Source organism: Takifugu flavidus, chromosome 13 (genome assembly GCF_003711565.1).
Source record: "Takifugu flavidus isolate HTHZ2018 chromosome 13, ASM371156v2, whole genome shotgun sequence".
Classification (NCBI taxonomy): Eukaryota; Metazoa; Chordata; class Actinopteri; order Tetraodontiformes; family Tetraodontidae; genus Takifugu; species Takifugu flavidus.
In genome coordinates this window covers 6,081,616-6,101,570 of record NC_079532.1, presented here as the reverse complement: position 1 = coordinate 6,101,570, position 19,955 = coordinate 6,081,616, and the positions used below count along the sequence as shown (strand labels likewise).

Sequence of the window (19,955 nt, the reverse complement as noted above, 5' to 3'; positions counted from 1 at the left end):
CAGAGGAGCGCTCCATATAATGGGTTTGGCGCAATTTTTTTTGACTATGACTCATTATCATCAGTATTAATCTTTCTCATATGATGAGAGGCCTGTGATTGCAGACCGCAGGCACGCAAACTGTCAACATCATCAGGGAGACTCTCGTCTTTTCTTCGCTCTCGCAACGCTCAAGGTGCTTTTGCAACTGTGATGTGACACTCCCTGACCTTTTACACCAGCTTAGAGAGGAGGAGGGTCACGCAGAGGACACGCTCGTGGAGGGAGAAGTCAATCTCATCCCTCTGTTCCGTCACAGGCCCGTGTGCAGCAACAGCAACATGAGCAATAGGCTCTCCAAAATCCACGCTTTTGGCTGGGAGCAAGGCATCAGGGTCATGTGTGTGTTTTAAAGAAAACGCTGATGAACGCATTTTCATTGCTAGCAGCACCCATGCACTTGACAGTGTGCATTAGCAAGGCTGCGTTTCTCTGCTCCATCCCCACCTTGACCGGGTATCCCCCCAACACCAATATATGTCACCTTTATTAGCCAAAACAGCATGGCGCCCATTTGTCTCACAGTGGTGGACAGTTCTACCTCATTTCATCCTGATATGACTCTCAAGTGTGCAGGCAACCTTTGTTATTAGCACAAAACCACTACAAATACCTCCGGCAGCACAGGACCGAGGGGTTAAAAAGTAGGAGGCACCGAAATCAGAGCGAAAAGAAAAAAAAAGCATCAGCTCTCGGACTGCTTTCGGACGATCCCGTGCCTCTGTAATGGGAGGGTGATAACCTGGCACGGAACCAACCACTAATGCCCCTTAAATACCAGAAACTTTGGAAGGGAAGACAGATGGATAAAATGAGAGCACATTCATATTTCAGCATGGCGAATGCTGCAAAGGCACGGGGGTGCACACGAGGACACGGGGAGGCAGATGGAAAACAGGGAAAAATGGTGGGAGCAAGTTTGCAGCAGTGATGGAAGCAGCCCCATCTGATGGCCGTGCCTATTCAACAGACAGTTTAGAGTCGCTCCCCCCCTCTCTTGTTCGCTCTCTGCAGACGAAAATCTGGTTGGGGTGGGGGTCGGGGGTGGTGGTGGTGGTGGTGGTGGTGGCGGTAGTGGTGGGGAGGGTTGAGTCTGGTGTTGGGGGTGGGGTTGGATTGCTGGAGAGAGTGATCTTTTTTTTCCAGCGGGGTGAAAGGCGGACGGTCATGTGTGCAGAGCTCATGACAAAAGGCCCTTTTATGTGCAGCGTATGCAGATAGAGGAGGCTCCTTTGTGCACAGATGGAGATCCCATGCCTGGGTCTGCCTGCGGCGGAGAGGGAAGGGAGGGAGGAGAGGGGAGAAGAGTGTTGGGAGGAGAGGGAGTGCCATCACTGTGTCTGGTGGGGGGAGGGGGCGCAGAAAAGGAGAAGCAAGCCGTCCTGGTCCAGCCAGGTTGCGAGGAGGGGCCACAAATCTAAGAGGATACTGATAACTGCTAACCTTCTAATGAGGTCACAGACAGACTCCCACCTAGTGTTTAAGAAGTTGGCAGGACCGGAACGCCGCGGACAGTAGTAATACTTTCAATTTATTTGTTTGGGCAGGAGGCTACGCCGCTATTTTAGAGTTCAGGGAGTTTAGTCAAGGAGAGGAAAGCATGTAAAACTCTGATAAAGATTATTGGTTTAGAAAAGCTTAGCCTACTTTTTTAAATGCCAACACACAAACACATGCTCCTGACAGGCCGCACAAACAAACCTTAATGCTTTTACCTTTGACCGGTTCAAAAGACGTCACATGGTCACTCAACTGGTGAAGATGAGAACCAACATTCTCAACTTTTACTCCGTTCCCGTGTCCTTAGATCATATTTTCCCCCAGCACATCCTCTAAAAGCGACCAGCCCCGGCGTAGGACACGAGAAAGAGTTCGAGAAAGTGACCTTCGCTGCGGTATCCTGGTGCTACCTCTGAGAGCAGGTGACTCCCACTGACATCCCATCTGCTGAGGAGACGTCACATCCTTAAGTGGCCTCTTCCCACTGAAGGAAACATGTTAACACCAGATTCAGACAGATTCTTATCTTACAAGAGCGCTGAGTGACAGCCCCTTTCACTAATGGACTGACCCACCTAACGCACCCTCCTTATGCTAACCTCTATTCACCCGTCGTAGCCTGTTGTCTCCTACATTCATCCAATCTCGCAACGCTGAGGTGCATTTTTTAATGCCACCACAGTTTGTCTGCTTCTCAGCAAATAATGCTGGAAACAAACCAACCCACCTGGGTTAAAAATCAGTTTCTCACAGTTTATCACACACAACAAAGGAAACCTAGTGGTGAGTCCGACAAGATAGACTCGGGCTAATGAGGTGTTTTTGTTTGAGAGCTGTCTTGGCTTTAGCTCTGGCAAACTTTGGCCTGTCTACAGGCTGTCTGCCAGCAGATAAGAAATGAAAGGCTGGCAATTACCCCTGGCTCCTCTATTTGATCGGCTGGCGCTACCTAAAATTATGACAAAAGGTATTCCTTTGACAAGGAAACAAAATTAGAAGCAGCTCAAAGCATTGAAACCCATTTTATTTCACCCTTTGTTTTATGAGCTTGATGCATTCATGAGGTAAAATGCTTGTCATAATTATGGATCTATTAGTATTTTCCAGTAGGAAGAGAGAATATTGCTGAATAGCACTGAACCGGGGAAATCTGGGAAAAAGGCAGAAGGAGAGCGGCCAACAAAAAAAGACGAGAGGATGATGAAGATGGCGATGAAGAGGAAATCCCCCCTTTGGCATGTTCGATATCCGCCTGTCTCAATCGACCTGTAAGATCTTGGAGACTGAAACAAATGCAAATCGCCTTGACTTGCTTGCAAAAAAAAAAAAAAAAAAAAATCCTGAAGGCTTTTCAAATCAACTGGCTCTGACAATGGTGGGGTGAACAGAACAGGGTGGATATACCGTCTGGGCTCTGAATGGCACAATGTGTGAGAGGGGAGCTGCGAAGTAAAGGCTCGGGACCCTCCGGGCTGCTGGGCTTATCCTCCGTTCTTTACAAAGCTGACCACCATCATGACAGTGATCTCCTCTGCTACTCATAACTCCCACATAAAAACGCTCCATTGTGCAACGGATACAATACAATACAATTAATTTATAATGATCGGCTGTATTTTAGTCTGTCAGACTCATTTTGTCAAAACACTGTTAAACTCCAATTAAACCTGTAATATTAAAAGCACTGTTATTATTGATAATATTTTTTCGACATCATTTCAACCTCAAATCAACTCTGTTGTCGACACTCTCTCTCCTTCCTTGATGCAAATTAATTTCAACGTCCAACTGTTTGTGATCTGCTGACGTTCAAATACGTGACCTGTCGCCAAGATGCCGCAGCTTCGGGGAAAGAAAATATTTCTTTCCATCACCACCTTCAGTATTTCCAGTTTTCAGATGAATATTTAGAAAAAAATGGGGTGGATGATAACTGACAGTGAAAAGCTGATATTAAATAAATTGAGTTTGCGTTCCAGGTCAGGGTATGACCCTAAAAGAGCAACAATCGAGCACAAATATCTTGCTCCTATTAGTGAACAAAAGATCGAGTAGTAGGACAGGTTAAGGAAGTTTTTTGGACAAAATAAAAAGCATAAAAAAAACACACCTAGGCTTGTTTATGCGGTATCTGTCAAAGTTTTTAGGTTTCTGATCTCTGCTTCGCTGTTCTTCATGTTTCGCTTTTAAAAAAAAGAAGCCATTTTCATCCAAAAACATTTTAAGAGCTTTTCTCTCTGAACATTGGCAAGCGTGCTCACCAGCAGCTTCCCTGCATGCTTTATGACAGAGCTGCCTTAAATTAACTGTTAAGCTACTAAACTTGAGACGAAATACTTCAGTTTAGTCACATATAATCTAACCGGCAGTCAGATCAAAGCTGGTATTGTGTTGCACAGCACAGAAACACTCATTTCTTACCATATGTTCCTTACAGTTCCTCATATTGAACATGAATGGTTGCAAATCATTTGCTTGACCACAATCTTCTTTCATGGCTTCTTCAAGGACTGTATTAAACAGCTCAAATGGAGACATGTCTTCAGTGCCATAAATCTGAATAAATTCTGCTTTAGAGCTACTAAATAGTAAAAAAAAAGTGACCTATTTTCTGTCGTGCAAAATGAAATTACAAGCAACCCGAAACATTTCCGACCTTTTGCTCCAAAGTGCTGATATTACACCTCCACCGGATTCGGGGCAGAGGGACAGGACAGGCTGCCTGCAGCATCTGGTGGACACCTGCAAGACTGCAATTGACTGGAGTGAATAAGAGAAGCCTTTGTGATTGTGCTAAGTCACCAAAAATCTTGGCCAGAATGTACAGTGACCCTCAGTCAGTTCCAAAGCCTTAAGGACGGCAGCAGTGCTGGAGATTACTAGTGCCATTCAACTACTAAATCAAAGGAAACTTCAGGGGGGAAATAAACAAATAAATCCACAAAGAGTAAATAAATATACAGATTAATACCTGATCACATCCATGAACTCAGACAACAGCAAATCTGCAAAAACTCCAAATTCCTTCCGAGATCACTGCTGCAGTAAGAACATGCCGGAGTAATTTTTGCACAACTTTAATCTTCTCCTACTAATTACAGTGCAATCTGGTACTTCTTAGTTTTTGAGTTTTTTCTTTTAAAGTGTTAGAACTGCGCCACTCAGCCGCTCCTCCATCCTCTCAACATTTCGGGAGGAACAAGAAATCTAAAAATCCAACGCGAATTTTTTACAAAGATCTGCGATCATTTCAACTTTGGTAAATCCACGTGCCTACGCTATTCACCCCGAAGGTCAGGTGGTTGCTTTGGATTACAGTGACAGCGTCTCTGTGATTGTAAGGCCTCAGGTAATGGATTTAGGTGCCTCTTTTCTTTGCATCAATTCGGAATAAATCGACTATCCAGGGGATGAAATTGCAAAGAAAGTCTCACCATTAAGTATAGCATCTAAAACCAACCCGGCTTGTTTAATTCTTTCATGTATGACAGCTTATCACTACAAGTGAACTAGTACACAAAGGGACAGTCACTGATACCATGGCAATTACATCGTACAGGTCTAATCCCTTACACAGCACTTAGGGCAGTTTTAAAGGCCACTGGGGCACAGTGTGGAGCTCCCTTAACCGTTAGAGTGCAGTTTGGTCCATTTTACAGCCGCTGGGGCACAAGCCTGATTGTTAAGACCAGGGAAAGTAATCCCTGGAGTCAGGCTACTAAACCTGCTCTGTGCCTGTAACCATGGTAGCAGACAGGTAGTGTCTGGGTCACAGGGCAAACATGGCCAAGCTTCAGCACTGGATGCCAGTTAATCAAAAACTAGCCTGGCGTGCCTGGTGTGAATGTGCACGCACCCGCTGGCAAACACGCATGTGCACCCGCGCAGATGGACAAACGTGGATGGGTGCACGTGAACAACCCACGTGAACAACGTGGATGGGTGCACACACATGGCGTTGTCCTGCCAACTGATGCGGGTCCAGAGCAGTCTAGTTCTCAGGCATCCGACAATGTTTCTGGACATCCGAGATGGCAAAAAAAAAAAAAAAGATTAAAAAAAAAATTGTAACACTCAATTGTAACACTCAATCCCAGAGATCAAGTTGATTTGTCCCCACAAGATGATCCTACACCTCACAGGATGGCGCAGGTGGGTCAGACGATCTCCAAGGACTTCGTTTTTAATAAATAAAATGAACAACCCCATAAAGTCTATGTATCCGTACAGTCCATATAGAAAATAGAAGGATTCAAGCTCACTTCACAAAGGGTTTAATAAAAAACATGCCAAATAATGGGGGGACATGAGGTTCCTGCTCCATCTTTAACACGCTAATCCAACTGGCACAGGCTGGGTTCTCTTTGAGTGAATAAATACATTCATTTGTCAGAAAAGGGGGACACACATCAATCTGGAGCTCCTCTCACAGGTGCAGAGTTATCAGCTGACTTCAGGGCCTTGTTAGGAGATATATTTTACAAAGGATGAAGAGATATTTTAGGTTTTCATTGTTTTCGGTGCTACATTTATTTGCTAATGTGGCCTGTGGTGTAATCACTTCAGTAAAAGCAGTTTTTAAATGACTTCATCTCTATATTTTGTGGCGGCCGGGGTTTTGGCCTTGACCCCCACAGTATACATAACTTTGGTTCTTCCTCATGAAGAAAAAAAAAAGTCCTCGTGATGGTCTGGACAATTTTGCCCTTTTGAAAGAGGCACATGAGCTCCCCTGGCCTTTTCTGTGTTTACCAGAGCTCCTTCTCTCTTTTCAGTTGCTATGAGACACTCCAGCTGAAGCCAAGGCTTCCACAATTCATTACTGGAGGAACAAAAGCCAAAGCAGTGGACAAAGCCAGGCAGACCAACTCAAACCAGCTCCCACTTAACACACACATCACACCTCTGAGTGCTCTGCTGACATACAAATAGCCAATTCAAGCCCCGCTGCCACCTCCCCACCCCACCCAAATAATTTATTCAAAGAAAAGCAGAAGGACAAATTATGCTAAAAATGCTCTTGATGTGAGATACAACAAGTCAACAGGTTAGAGAATCTGGCGTCTTCTTTGCAAGGATTGAATAAGCTACATACAATGCACCATCGGTGCAACCTCACCCATCTCTGGCGTTGCATCGGTTCTGACTTGCCAAATCATGAAACGTCTCTTTTTTCTCCAACCAATCAGATCGCGCGCTCTCGTTGTTCTCATGCAGAAAAGGAGTTCGGGAGACCAATGAGAAATGGCCCTCCTCCTCGTATCGTGCGCACGCAGAGATCGCCATCTGAGAAACACCAACAGACGGGCAATCACTCACTGTAATTAGGCTGGCTGCCGTTGCCCAGCCTTCATAATTCAGGCTGGAGCTGGAGGACATAGGTAGCGAGAGCCCAGCTGCCTGCTGCCACAGCCCAGCCCTGGTTCCGCCAAATCACCACGCAGACCACTCCCCTCTTATGGGGGGTGACCAGCAGAATTACATGAGGTGGGGGGGACTGGCGGACTGCAAAATTAAAAAAGAAAAAACTCCCCCTGATCTCCCTCCCTTCCTCCTCGTCTATGTCCCAAAGCTGCTCCCACTCACACTTTCTTTTCACTGTAGTGAAAAAAGCATTTATAAGCAGAACGCTTTTTAATTAAAATGTATAAGATGCCTCCATATGTACGGTGTGATTTGACTGAGACTGGAAAAGCCAAAAGGTGGGTGCTAGATTTACAGGACAGGCACGGTTCGTCCCCCCCTCGGAATTGGCAGCTAAACAGGAAGCCATCGCGCGTATTCTGCCGAGATTTCCCTGATTCACTTTAAGGCCATCGTTGATTTCGAAAATGGTTTTGCCTGTCGGAGGACCTGAAGTTTTCTTGGCAGGAGAACGAAGAACTACAAGTTCAGCCAAAATAGACAATAAAACAGAATGGAGAAACATGCCAATTTGTTGGGGCAATTCAGTCCAGAGGCTCATTTTTCCAAAATGATTCACACTGGAAAGAAAAGCATTTCCCTGTCCTTAAATGAACTTAGTGTGCGCTCTGTCGGCTTTAACAAGGAAGCTATGGGGGAGGGAGAGCAGCGCGTGCACGTCCGGTGGCGCGCGCGGGCACTCGCACGCACGACCACGCGGCCACCGCTGCAGATGCTTTGCACACTGTGGAATTAGGTCATGCACATAAAAGCCCTGAGCGCAGACATGCACATAAACATGCACAACAGCAAAAACGGACTCAAAGTCACAGGGGGAAACCACATGTGTGGAATCTTTGCAAGAAAAACCCAAATAAGAACAAACTTGCAGCTGAGTGAGTGATCACACAGTACATGCACTGTACTTCGAATTGGACGCTAGCAGCTTGCGCTGGGCTCTCCAAGTAAGTACTTTCAGCGCAGCAGCAGCTCTGTTGAGGAATGAGGGAGGACTAAAAGCAAGTTTTGCATCAGTCAGCAGTGTCCTGGGGCTAGTTTATTAGCTTGTCTGGCTCAGCTGCCTGACACTATTCACCTGTTCCTGCTTCCCACTGCAGGAGGTCAGGCAGCAGTGCTGCAGCCTGGCAGAGAAATGCAGAACGGAATTCTCACTGCTTCCCTTACCCATAAAAATAAAAAAAGAGCCATTAATTCAACGCCATCAAAACTAGCATGATTTGCGACAAACAATAAAAAAAAAGAAGTCCTTAGACCTCCGCAGATACAGCAGACTGAAATGCAGCCTGATTCTGTTAGTCAGCATAATACGATCTGTTCAGAAGCCAGTGACCTGCAGCTCACTTAGTAAATATCAGTCATTAAGTCTCACAGCAAAATTAGATCTTGCAGTAAGCACACATTTGGTATCGGGTTACATGGGAAAGATAAAAGCTTTGCCGGGAGCATTCATAACTGCGCTGCCACTAATGACAGTAATCATTTGTGCAGCTGTCTTTAGTTTTAGTGATATGCAAAAGTAACAGGAGTCAACGGGTTCAAATTATTGTTAAAAAAAAGATGCAGAGGAAAACAAGCTATAACATCTGATAAAATTATAAAAAGTGTGCCAGTGTTGAGAACCTGATCACAATTTGAATGATTTTGTGATTTCAGCCCACATGCGATGGATATAAGTGAGGAAAAAGTAGCTTTTTATGAATAATATGCTCTGTCATTTATCACTTTATGAAAAGAAACGGCAGGTAAACAACATCAGACTCAGTTCAATCTATGCAGACCGATATTAAACACAAATGCAATCCTGGGACAAAGGAAGTGCAAAGCAGATTATTTTTACTTTACGGAGGTTGAAATAATTACCCCACATGTTGCTTTTCAATGCTGTTTCTGTCATTTCAAACTTTATAGACATATTAGCTAGATGAGGACAGCAAAGTTGATAAAGCGTTGAAACACAATCACAATATTATCTGTGTGTAGATCGTTAAACTTAAGTGTGAGGCCCACATAGTCCGATCCTCAGTCTCTTCAGTCAGACCTTGACATTTATTATTGATATCTGTCTGCATTCATGTGAAAATTATGAACTGACCTCATAAAAACTCAAAATGAAGCTGAAACATCCTCACAATGAATGTTAATACCAAAATAAATGTGATGCAGCTATAGCATGTATTCTATATACTAAAATAAACAGTTACTGTGTGTGTGTGTGTGTGTGTGTGTGTGTGTGTGTGTGTGTAAATTCGAGGTAACAGACTGACTCACGGTACACAGACTACAGAGTTCCTAAATTAAAATACCAAACAAGCAGAGTTATGCGCCCTTGTGACAAACCTCTCAGGTTCATTTATTTATTTATTTATTGTCGCCGCAAAAATGCATGAGGGTTAAAAGAGTTTTTAAAAGCTTCCCTGTGCCTCGTATACAGACAAAGAAAACTCGGATTAGACTTTACACCCTCTCAGCAGTGAAATGTAGATGTAGTTATTTAAAACTGAAACCAAAAAACAAAACAAAAAAAAGTTGCTGCCCCGGAGGGAGCCTTTATTTACAAGCCCGCAGACAACATTCGAAGCCATTTTCCCGGGTCATTCCTTCTGCGTGAAGGCGACAGCGTTTTTAATTTCCAAGTTGCGTCTCGGTCTGATTCAGTCAGGACAAAGAAAAGTTGCCGCGGACTCACCGTTCAGCGTCTCCTCCTGCAGCGCGTCCGCAGAATGCAACAGGCAGGACGAGAAAGGCGAGAGAAACGCGGGGTTACCACCGCGCCGTCGGCTGCAGCAGCTTTCTGCTGTTTTTGATGCTTCAGGAAACGTGAGAAGGAGCGCCAAAAGGGGGGGTGGGGGGCGAAAAAGCGTGCGTGACAACTCTCCTCTTAATTCGAACAGCCTAGAAAGTGACTGTCTGAATAATCTAGGCGGTGGTCTGCCGACTGTCGTGAGGACGGGATTATAAACATCCCGACCAAAGCTTTTCATCTGGCTCATCCGCTGCGCAGGAGGCTGCTGTCCCCAATTCGGCTGCATGACGAGTGTGACTCACTCCACTGTGGCTGGACTCAAGTTCAGATCTGGTGACAGGCTGCAACGTGGGCTTTAAGTGGCTGTTTTGTGGGAAACGTTTGGTTTGATATCACCCCCACCCCTTCCACCCTCATACTTTTTTTTTTTTTGATGAAAGTTTCGATAATGGATTAAGTTCAGGGGAGCAGCGGTGAAGCTGTCTGGTGGTGAAGTACACTGACTCCACAGTTTGTGGTTTATATCGCGGAGTCATATGATCTGGTAGGCAGTGACCGCGGGACAAATTAAACAGAACGCCATAAACGCCTGACCTCAAGTGCATCAGTTGCACTTAGGAAGACATTTCTCAATTGGAGGAGGTTTATTTTGAAATCCGGGGGAGCCACTTTTTCACCGTCATGCTCGGTCCTAAATGTGTGTTTAAGTTAAAACCGGCGCGTCAGTTTGGGCTGTTTGAGCCTTTAAAAGAAATTTCAGATGATAAACAGCAAGACTAAACGCTCAAGTCGCAAAATAAAAGCTTGGGTTCACACGCCGCGACCTCTTCCACTAGTTCAGACGTGACAAAGGCTCTGTGATCCATGCAAAAGATGGGCCCTTTTGAGCCGAGCAGTTATCGTAACCATAACTTTTCCCCTCATAAGCTTGGTGGTTGGGCGTGCTGAGAGCACCTCTGGGTTCCAGAGCAAAGGTGACGTGGATTCATTTTCATCAAATGTGAGCGGGCCGTGGCCCAAGTGCAAGGATTTTTAAGAATAAACACGTCCTCATTTGTAATCTCAACAGTCTCGGACTAAAGTGCAGCGTGCACTTAAGAAGTCAAGTTACTCACTCAGCAGTCTTTCAGGCAGACTTAGCGGCCTTAGGGATGCTTTAATGGTGACCCGAGCTATCACTTAGAATAACTCTCACTGTATCTTAAGTTGCACCTGTTGCACAAACTGCTGGAAAATACCAGACCTGACAGACAGTAAACACAGTCCGGCCTGACTTTTCATCCTGAGAACACAGACACGAGGGAAATTTACCCGGCAACACGGCGCACGCTAAAGCCGCATAGCTGTTTGGCTAGGCACTATTAATATGAACCACCTCTTGTATTAATGCCCCTGCGAGGACCGGCTGAAATTCAAGATCAATTGGATCCCCATGTGTCACCGCAAGTTGCACCAGCAACCGTGTTGACCTCATACTGCACGGAGACAAGGGTAATGAGATTAGCTGTGCATGAGTGTGCTAGCGCCGTTACTGACGTGTCCTCTCCAGATTGTGCGAGCACAGCTTTCAGGCTTTGCAGTTCAAGTGACAGCATCATAGCAGTTCGGAGGGAGAGAGAGAGGATTATGAGGCGGGGTGGTTGAGTTCACATAGCAGTGAGGTTAGGGCACGAGTCAGGCCTCGCAAGCCTGTGGCAAAGGAAAGGAAACGACTTTCTGTGTCCAGAAAGGACTTCCTGTTTTTGTTGTTTTGCTGTGTTGTAATGACAAATGACTTTTTTTTTTGTTGTTCTCTCTGTTTATCACCTAATTTTGTCACGGCGGCTGATTACATTGTTCAGAGGTATGATTAGATTTTTTTTTTTTTACATTTTTATTAGGATTTCCTGGAGATCCAGTGGAGTACATAACCTTGATGCTCTCTCTGAACTCTAAGAATGTTAATATAGCACGCCTGCTTTGAGCACAGCCTACTCATAAGGCAGCAGGACTCGTGGCTGCAGTGCGTTCTGATGTGTTGGAGCTTTATTGATTTGTCACACCTTGTGAGTAGGTTTATAGCTTTTATGCATGCTTATTATTATTTGGATGACATTTTCTGGATGTACATGTATACGCCACATATAGCAAAGCTTAGCCCCTCTTCTGAAGTTTACTAAATAGCTGTTAAATCTTTTTGACGCTGTGATGAACGTTTTCTGTCTAATTTCTATTTAAAAAAAATCGTAAACACATTAGCATTCCGCACGCACAACTCCACGCTGCCTTCCTGGGACAGCTGCATTCGCTGCATTTCTCTACATCCCCTGAGACAATGACTTCCTTATGCTGCTTTTGCTCGAGTCCAGACAGAGTGTGCTTGAACATACAAAACACGATATTTAGATAAAGGATTATGAGGCTGGCTGCTTGTCTTGAGAGTCGCTGGAGTTGGAGTCATGCATCGATGTGGTCGCGAGTGACGGCGCTGCCTGAATGCTCCTTGACCTCAGACTGTCTGGAGGCTTCTTTTGCTCTCTAAGCTATGCTGACTTGTAAACAGAATGCTTTGCCCAGTGTCACTCAGCCTTTGAATAGAGCCCCTTTGCACAGTGAGATGATTATTACCGGTGTTCAGTCCACATCTCTGCCTTCCCCGATTCCTTCAAGGGCCTCACTTTTGTAAAAGTAAATAGGAAAGCATACAGAATGCAGACATGAATAATTCAAGTTACCTCCAGTTGTGATTGAAGATATTGCTCGGTCTTTTCGGTCCCTGAAAATGTGCACTGGGACTGGCACCGGACCCTGGCTGTCACTAACTTTCTCACATTCGTCCCTGTGCTAGCCTGTTGGCTTTTGAGAGACACCTAAGTAGGAAAACATGTTCATTAAATTCCCAGCGTGACTCCCGACGTGGGCTTCGCCCATTGACGGACGCATGAATGACTCAATATGCGTCTGAGTTTGTAACCTGCAAGGGCCCAAGAAAAAAAGGCCTGGGGGACAATGGCAACTGAGGCAAATCTGCACAGCCTTCAGTCTAAACAAAATCTCATTGTTCCTGTTTTCCACAGTTAGGGGGGGGGTAGCGGTTAGGCATACCCTCACCCACCCACCCTCAATCAAAGACTCCCAGAACCTCAGTCCAATGTTCTGCCCCGGTCTCTGTGTTCCACCAGCTTTGAGTGCTGTTAGTGGGGCCGGTAATTAAACAGTGCTGCCTCTCAGTTTCTGCAACTCCATGGGGGGAGTCCCTCCATGAAATGCACTCCTCATTCTGAGTCCAGACAGCAGCTGATGAAGGATTATCTGCTGGCAGAGGCATGGCATACTCCCCACCATAATCTTCAATTAGTTCAGTTCACGGTGATGTGTTGAGTGGACACACAACTACCTTTCCCACGGCTTCCTCACAAACATCACACCAGCATAATGAAAAACATGAAGCGGCCTCTCTTGAGAAAAAGAAATTCCCTCAAATGCTGCAACTTTGCCTCTGAGGTAGTAAAAAAAAAGTAGCATGTGACGCCCACTGTTCATCCCCGCTGACCTTTTAATTAAAGCTGTAAAGGAAATATATATTTAAAATATCGACTGGCCTTGTTTTTAAAGATTGATGCAGCCAAATGACATAGATTGACCTCTAGAGCTGTACTTAAGGGAGCGTTTTACACCTTCTAGGGCAACACGAGGAAGACAAACAGCTGATGTAGCCAACTGGAAATTGGGAAAGAATAAAAGCATGTGTGGATTATATAAGCGCATCGGCTAAGGTGGCTCGTGCAGTGGCCACCTCAGAACCTCCAAAGTAAAGCTTCATAGAAGAGGCATGCTCGGACATTCATCAGCGCGATATTCCCGTCTTGGCTCGGTTACAGTTTAAACAACTGAGAATTCAGAAGCGTGTCTCCAATTACAACAGGAAAACATGTTAATTAGTTGAAAGGAGCCGGACCACCAGAAGGACTCCAGCTCACTTCATGCAGACCATTTGTCATGAGCCCCCTCGCACCTTAACCGAGGCACAGGAAGTCATCTATATTCAAATAGAGAAACCATACTTCAGTGGAGGAGGAGGCGGTCTTTTACATTACTTACCCTCCCTACCTACAGTCGTCTCCTTTCATCGTTTTTCTGCAACTCTTAATAGATGGTGTTCACTTGACAACTTGAGTGACTATTACTCACGTGCATCCTTTTAGCCAGGAGTGATCCTGGGACCCACCGCGCTGTAAGAACCGGGGTTATCATCAAAGCATTGCGAAGTTTCAACACAGAACCTTGTGTGATTAAATTTGATACAAAGTTAATTACGGAAAATTGTCACAGACACACTAATGCTGGCCCACGGCGTGCAGGGGATAAAATTCAACGCACACATTTCAGCACCAAATTATAAACTCTAAGTGTGAATTATCAGCCTGGAGCTACTTGAACAGCTGGCCACATTATTATTCTGCCTGGTTTAGTAAGATACTGCTGATGTGCAAAATCTTACTGCTTTAAACAATGTTCAGAGCATATAATCCAAAATCAGGGAACCTTTTCCATTTTCATATGTTAGGTACCACCATTAAACTTGGGCCTCGCTGGTAGGGATAAAACTCCTGCGTTTAATCAGGAGCAGCATTTGGAGTGAAGCAAGATTCAAGGATCAACTTATTTATCCACCCAAACTCAACAGATGCTTGAAATGGAGCTTGTTCCATGTAACAACTCACTCTGCTGGAGTGCAGCACATACAGCATCTATGTTTCACAGCTACTTACTCTAACAACAATAAGGCTTCGTCATTTTCATTGGCAATTCCTTTAACAACAACCACAACTGGACTGGATTAAAACACTGGCGACTTCTGAGCAGCAGACTGGGTTGAATTGTGCCAAGCAGGTCATGTGTCATTATTAGAAAAACAGTGTGTCATGCTGATATGGTGAGAAGTCATCTCAGGTAAAGCGGTCACATGGGTTCCTTCGTGGGTTCATGGAACATCATCCTATTACAGTTGAGAAAAGCGTGCACGTACAACGTCCTGTTGTCCACCAGCAGACTTGTTCTTCAGCAGCGGTCGGGGTTCAGACACGAAAACCAGCCAGGTGACTCAAACCTACCTGCGACCTATTTTTATGTTTTTCTTTCTCACGAAGGACAATTGTCCCTGCCAAGTGATTTTTGTAGGTGAGCGCATGTGGCCCTTGTTTACCTTCCCTCGGAGCGCAGCGATAGGCCCAGATAGGCTTAGAAAGACATGCCTTAACAAGATGTAGGGCAGGTTTTGATAACACACACAGATGAGCTGTGTACTTTTGGTCATGGGACCAGTGCACTCGTTCACCCCGGCTGGTTCAATTTAAAAACATTCGGCGGCGGTTTAGTGCTGAAATATGTGTTTTTCCTGCTAAATTTAACCACATGATGCAGTAATTAAATTGCACTGGATGGTGCTGTCTGTTCTTGGCCTGTTGCATGCTTATATGTTTCTATGGCTGGTGTATTTGCAGGTGTCAGTTGAATCCTGCACACTGGATGGAGTGTTTACGTCATGTGGCCCGGCCTGGCTGTTTGTTCGGGGCATTACTGCATCTGCCTTTGGATCGCCAGTGCTTAAGGTTCTTATCCCTCCAGCTGACCCAGAAGATCTCCTCTGTTTCAGACCGTCTGGTGGGCCTTTCCAACAGCCACAACTACTGTGGTTCTCTTACTCAATCCAGCATGTGTTAGTCATCACGTGTTGTCATGGGCTGTCAGAAGCAGCCGTGACAAATGCAGCTTTTCTCTTTATGGAACGGCCGTGTTGGCGTCACACTTCCAACCGCCATTATCGTCCCGTTCCCTCCGCACTTGCAAAATCTGTTTTGGAGGCATAATTCAAAGGCGGGGTGTCTCATTTGCAAAATGAATGTAACATAAAACTCCAGCTGGGTTGCCATATGAGATGAGGCTGAGAAAACAAAGGAAAGCCCTGAGTATAATTGATGGTCAGACGGGTAGATCTATCACAGAACAACATTCCCCCTTTCCCTTATTGGAAGTGAACAGAACGACCCCACAGCATGAAGCAATCAATGCCGATCACTGCGCAGCACAATGGCTGTATACTGTATCTCTTACACCCCCTCGCTGCTCCCAGAGGTCAAACACGCATTGTCCATCTCCAGCAGCAGAACAATCGCGTCCTTTGTTGCCAAATGTTCAAGGCCTTGGTCAAGGATCTTTAGGAACGACTAAACTTGAAACGAATGCACACAAGTGTGGGAAAGAAAATGAAACTCATTCGCACGAGGGACCTTCGCATCATCCGCCGTCAACCCTCAGATCACAAACCATAAAACTCCTGGACTTTCCTTTCATTTCTCCACTGAGAGTCTGTGGTGATGCTCTCCACAGGTCCCTACTGATGAGCTTTCTCCTGCCATGAGGGAAAAGTTTGTCCCTCACTGCGTCCCACCCTCGACCCGTCCTTCTCCGCACAGTCTGAATCAGCACGCCCGTCTCACTCTTGCGGCGGCATCGCCGTGGATTTGGCTTGGAGAAGCAGTCAACGCATCACTGACACAGATCTGTCTCCCCGACGGAAGCAGAGTGGGCGCCAATCCAAATTTGAAGCAGCAGGCTAGAAAACAACTTTGATAAAAAAGAAACAGATTCCTCTGAGATTTAAAGGGGAAATTGGCATTTTAATAAAAAGAAACAACACAAAAACATAGTGGATTCAGTTTCTGTGAAATTCTGGTTCCCGTCGTGAGGTCCAGACTGTGTAAAGCTCAGCATGTTGTGATGAAATCCAGGGTCAAAGAGCAGATTCCGGCCATGCGTGACAACTTAAAAGGAGGCAAAGGAAGTGCATTGGCGTAAATTGGCAGACGTGAATATTACTCAGTGAACTTCCATCTGATCCGTGTGATTAAAAGGCGGCCTGAGCGGCAGAGCTGACACGTGCAGCGAGCGGCCAGGCTGACCGGTTTTATGACTCCGGGCTCTGAACTGTGAAGAGGTGCAAATTGGTGGGGATGCAGGCGAAGATTGATTGTCTTGTGTAGGAAATCTGGTGCTCGCTGGTGTTTGCTGGGTCACTGGAGCTTGATTATTATCTTTCCCAGGGCTTTTGAAGCATTTTCAGAAAAAGATTTGCTCATTGAAGGATTATTTTCCCCTGGTAGTTATTGTGAGGATGTGTGCTGACACGTGCAGAGAGGTGGACCGATCTCAAACAAACTGGTCCGACGAGTGCTGCGAAATGAAGGGAAGCCATTGACATAGTAAAAACACAGCTTGTTTCAGATTTAGACAGACATTATTCTAATTGTTTCCACAAACTTATGCAATATTACGTCATCATTTAATGAAATGACTCCTTTCAAAAGTGTATTAGTTGCAAATATGGTCATAATGATGAAACCCATCCAGCCGTTAAACTATGTGAAGTTGAATTATTTTGGGGCTGATTTTAGGACTCAGGTGTCAGTAAATTCTCTGGACTGAGCTGCATTGGCTCAACATGACACATCTGTTTAAGTCTTCTTTATGGCTTATAAGAAAAACATTAAATATGATATGGAATCTCCGGTCTAATCCATTAATTGTGGCCAAAGCAAGCTGACAGGGAGACATTAAGAGACACCCTCTCCATACGTTGAGGTGCTCAAGTTATAAAGGCTAATGCTGCTTTTATGAAGACTGCAGAGACTGCTGGGGAGCTCCAAAATGAATGTGGGGTGCTTGTAAAAAATAAAAGAATAAATGAATAAATAATAATGATTATGATACTACTACTACTACTACTACTACTACTACTACTACTACTACTACTACTAATGATAATAATAACAAAATCAGGGTTTCAAAACCCTTTTCCAAGCAATCATGGATGTGAAGGACATTTCCTCACAGGGGGATAATCAGATTGTGCATTTGCGATGCAGCCTGTGTAAGTCGTATTCACGTTACAGATTCCAGATTTTTCCCGTCAAAATGTGAGCTCGGAGAGGAGACATTTTGACAAATCATTCCTGTGCAGACTGGCCAAAGACTGGAACATTAAACTGGGAATTTACATAATGTTTGATGTCCAACGGCTTCATGTAACATGCAAATACACACATGCAGCATTCTAATGCAGTGTGACTCGGAGTGGAGGGTACTGGGGACTATCTTTGATCAAGCTTGTTTTTTGTTTTTTTTGAAAGTGTAACAGGAGCACTGTTAGAGTTCAGTGATATGCCTGGTGGGACTGCGACTGTGGGGTGTTTGTGCTGGACACTGTTTCAATCACAGGGCATGGCGGGAATTGGAGGAGATGTGTTTCTGCGATTCAAGAACGTGGTGTGCAATCAAGAGTCAAACACCCACCCAGTACACACACACACACACAGACACACATGCATGCGCGCGCACGCGCTGAACTTCAGCTTTTCAAACTTACACGCACATACAGTCCATCTGGCAGTCCACTACACTGTATGGTCGACTGTAGTCAGGAAGCGCTAATGAAGTTATTAATGATATTCATGTGTGCCGTAGCGTGCAAGCAGGGACTGGGCCGCCATTTGCCAGCTGGTAGATCTGTCTCAACTTTTGGCTCCCACTGATTAATAAAGCGGAGGTGAAAGGGCAAATGAAAATGAGTAGAACAGAGCGGACTCCGGATCAACGTATGGCACGATAACATTAAAAAGGCCTTTAACAATAGTGGCTTTCTAGATTCTAAAGCTGGTGAGTTCATTCGAATGATTGTTGCAGAGGCTTTGGTTTTAATGAAAACTGCTGCATCTTTTCAGTATTGGAACCTCGTGTTATGATGGGATGAACACTTTAAGCCACAAGTCTTTTGCAAGAATGACAGCAACAAAGATGGCGGTGGATCTGCGGAGACTACAGCTCCATGCGGGTCGTTCATCCGCCCCCACTGTACCGAGAGCTCCGGGGACCTGATCCGTGACTGCGTCCTCTCTGCTTGTGCAACATCGCCCTCTGCTGGTTATCTGTACGGCTCAGCGTGGAGGTCCAGCAGGGATTCTGATTGTTTTAACGCACAAAATGAAGTTAAAGTTCGTGAACAATTTTCTTTTACAAGATGTTTTTGATACTTTTGCACAACGCATGAAATAATCTTCAAGTTGTTAAAATTCTAAATGTATTTAGAATCAACTAATTGGCGTTTGATGTGTGCATGCACATTGTAAACCGATTTATTTGTATTCAAGAATAAACTGTGCACACTCCCTTACCTATTAGATACATTTTTTAAAAGTTAAACCTACTGGTCTGAAAAATACCACTCTAGAGGTGCAGCATTTAATCCTTTGCCTCCATCTACTGGGTGGAATCAAAGTGATTAGTTTAAAAAATATATAATAATAATAATAAGAAAAAATATGGACATTATTAAGATTAAATGAATATTTTGAAAACATGGTTAATAGTAAAGATCACTTTGATGTATAGAATCTTATTTAACAAGAGTACAGGAGTCTAAAGTAGACCTATAATACACATTTAAAAGACCTGGGATCCAACACACATTAACCACCAATACTAAAATATTTGCTTTATAAAGTGGCGCCACCACTGCGCACGTTTGGGAATTATTCTGCTCCAACTCAATGAAGTAAAAATGAATTCAGATGTATTTTCTGCGTGTTTCCACCACCCGGCAGGAAAGAGGAGCAGGCCTGCCGACATTTGTTATCTGCCACATTCTGTGAGGTTTTGGTGTGTCCTGCTGAGTCCAGGCCAGAAAGCATTTGTTTGAAATTCCATCAGCTTCCAGTAAGCGGTGTCAGACAGATTTCCTGGATCTAAAAGGAAATCTGTCTTTAGGGTGCAAGATTATAAGCTATGCAAACCGCCGGTCAATGGAAACATCCTAATCCAGTCAGAGAGTAGCCATTCCTGAGTGTAATATTGGCTCTGTAAGGTATGGAAGTGGCCAATTTGGCCAACAAGAAATCAATTCTGTGAGAAATAAATAAAGATTGGGTTGAACTGAGGAAATTTTCTGTCTGTTAAAGTCACTTTGGGTTACATTACAACTGAATTCATTTGATAGCATAAATGTTGCTATAATGTGAGGCTAGAATCAGAGTTTACGCCGTACATGCACATCCTCTGGGAATCTTTAGGTCAGTCTATAAGGGACTAATTAATGATGATAATAATAATGACAATGACAATAACAGTAATATTGGTATATTGGTTCATTTACAATTATTAGTTAAAAGTTTGCTCAGTCATTAAATACGCAGTCTTGCTTTAGATGTGCTTTAGA

General features: G+C 44.6%; 1 protein-coding gene and 1 long non-coding RNA gene across 3 annotated transcripts in view; one reads left to right on the top strand and one right to left on the bottom strand.

The window, feature by feature from the left end:
• pparab (peroxisome proliferator-activated receptor alpha b) overlaps nt 1–10,011 on the bottom strand; it is a 52,209-nt gene extending 42,198 nt beyond the window's left edge. Inside the window, exons 1-2 of one of the 2 annotated variants that reach the window (XM_057052855.1) lie at nt 9,650–10,011; nt 6,659–6,825 (exon numbers count right to left, since the gene is read on the bottom strand). The gene's annotated coding sequence lies outside the window, so the exon portion shown is untranslated. The remainder of the gene's footprint in view (nt 1–6,658; nt 6,826–9,649) is intronic. The other variant, XM_057052854.1, reaches the window with a different exon arrangement.
• A 1,007-nt stretch (nt 10,012–11,018) lies between these two features.
• LOC130536729 (uncharacterized) lies at nt 11,019–19,681 on the top strand. Its single transcript, XR_008953457.1, has 2 exons — nt 11,019–11,751; nt 18,466–19,681. It is a non-coding gene; the product is annotated as an uncharacterized LOC130536729 (long non-coding RNA).
• The last annotated feature ends 274 nt before the right edge of the window (nt 19,682–19,955 follow it).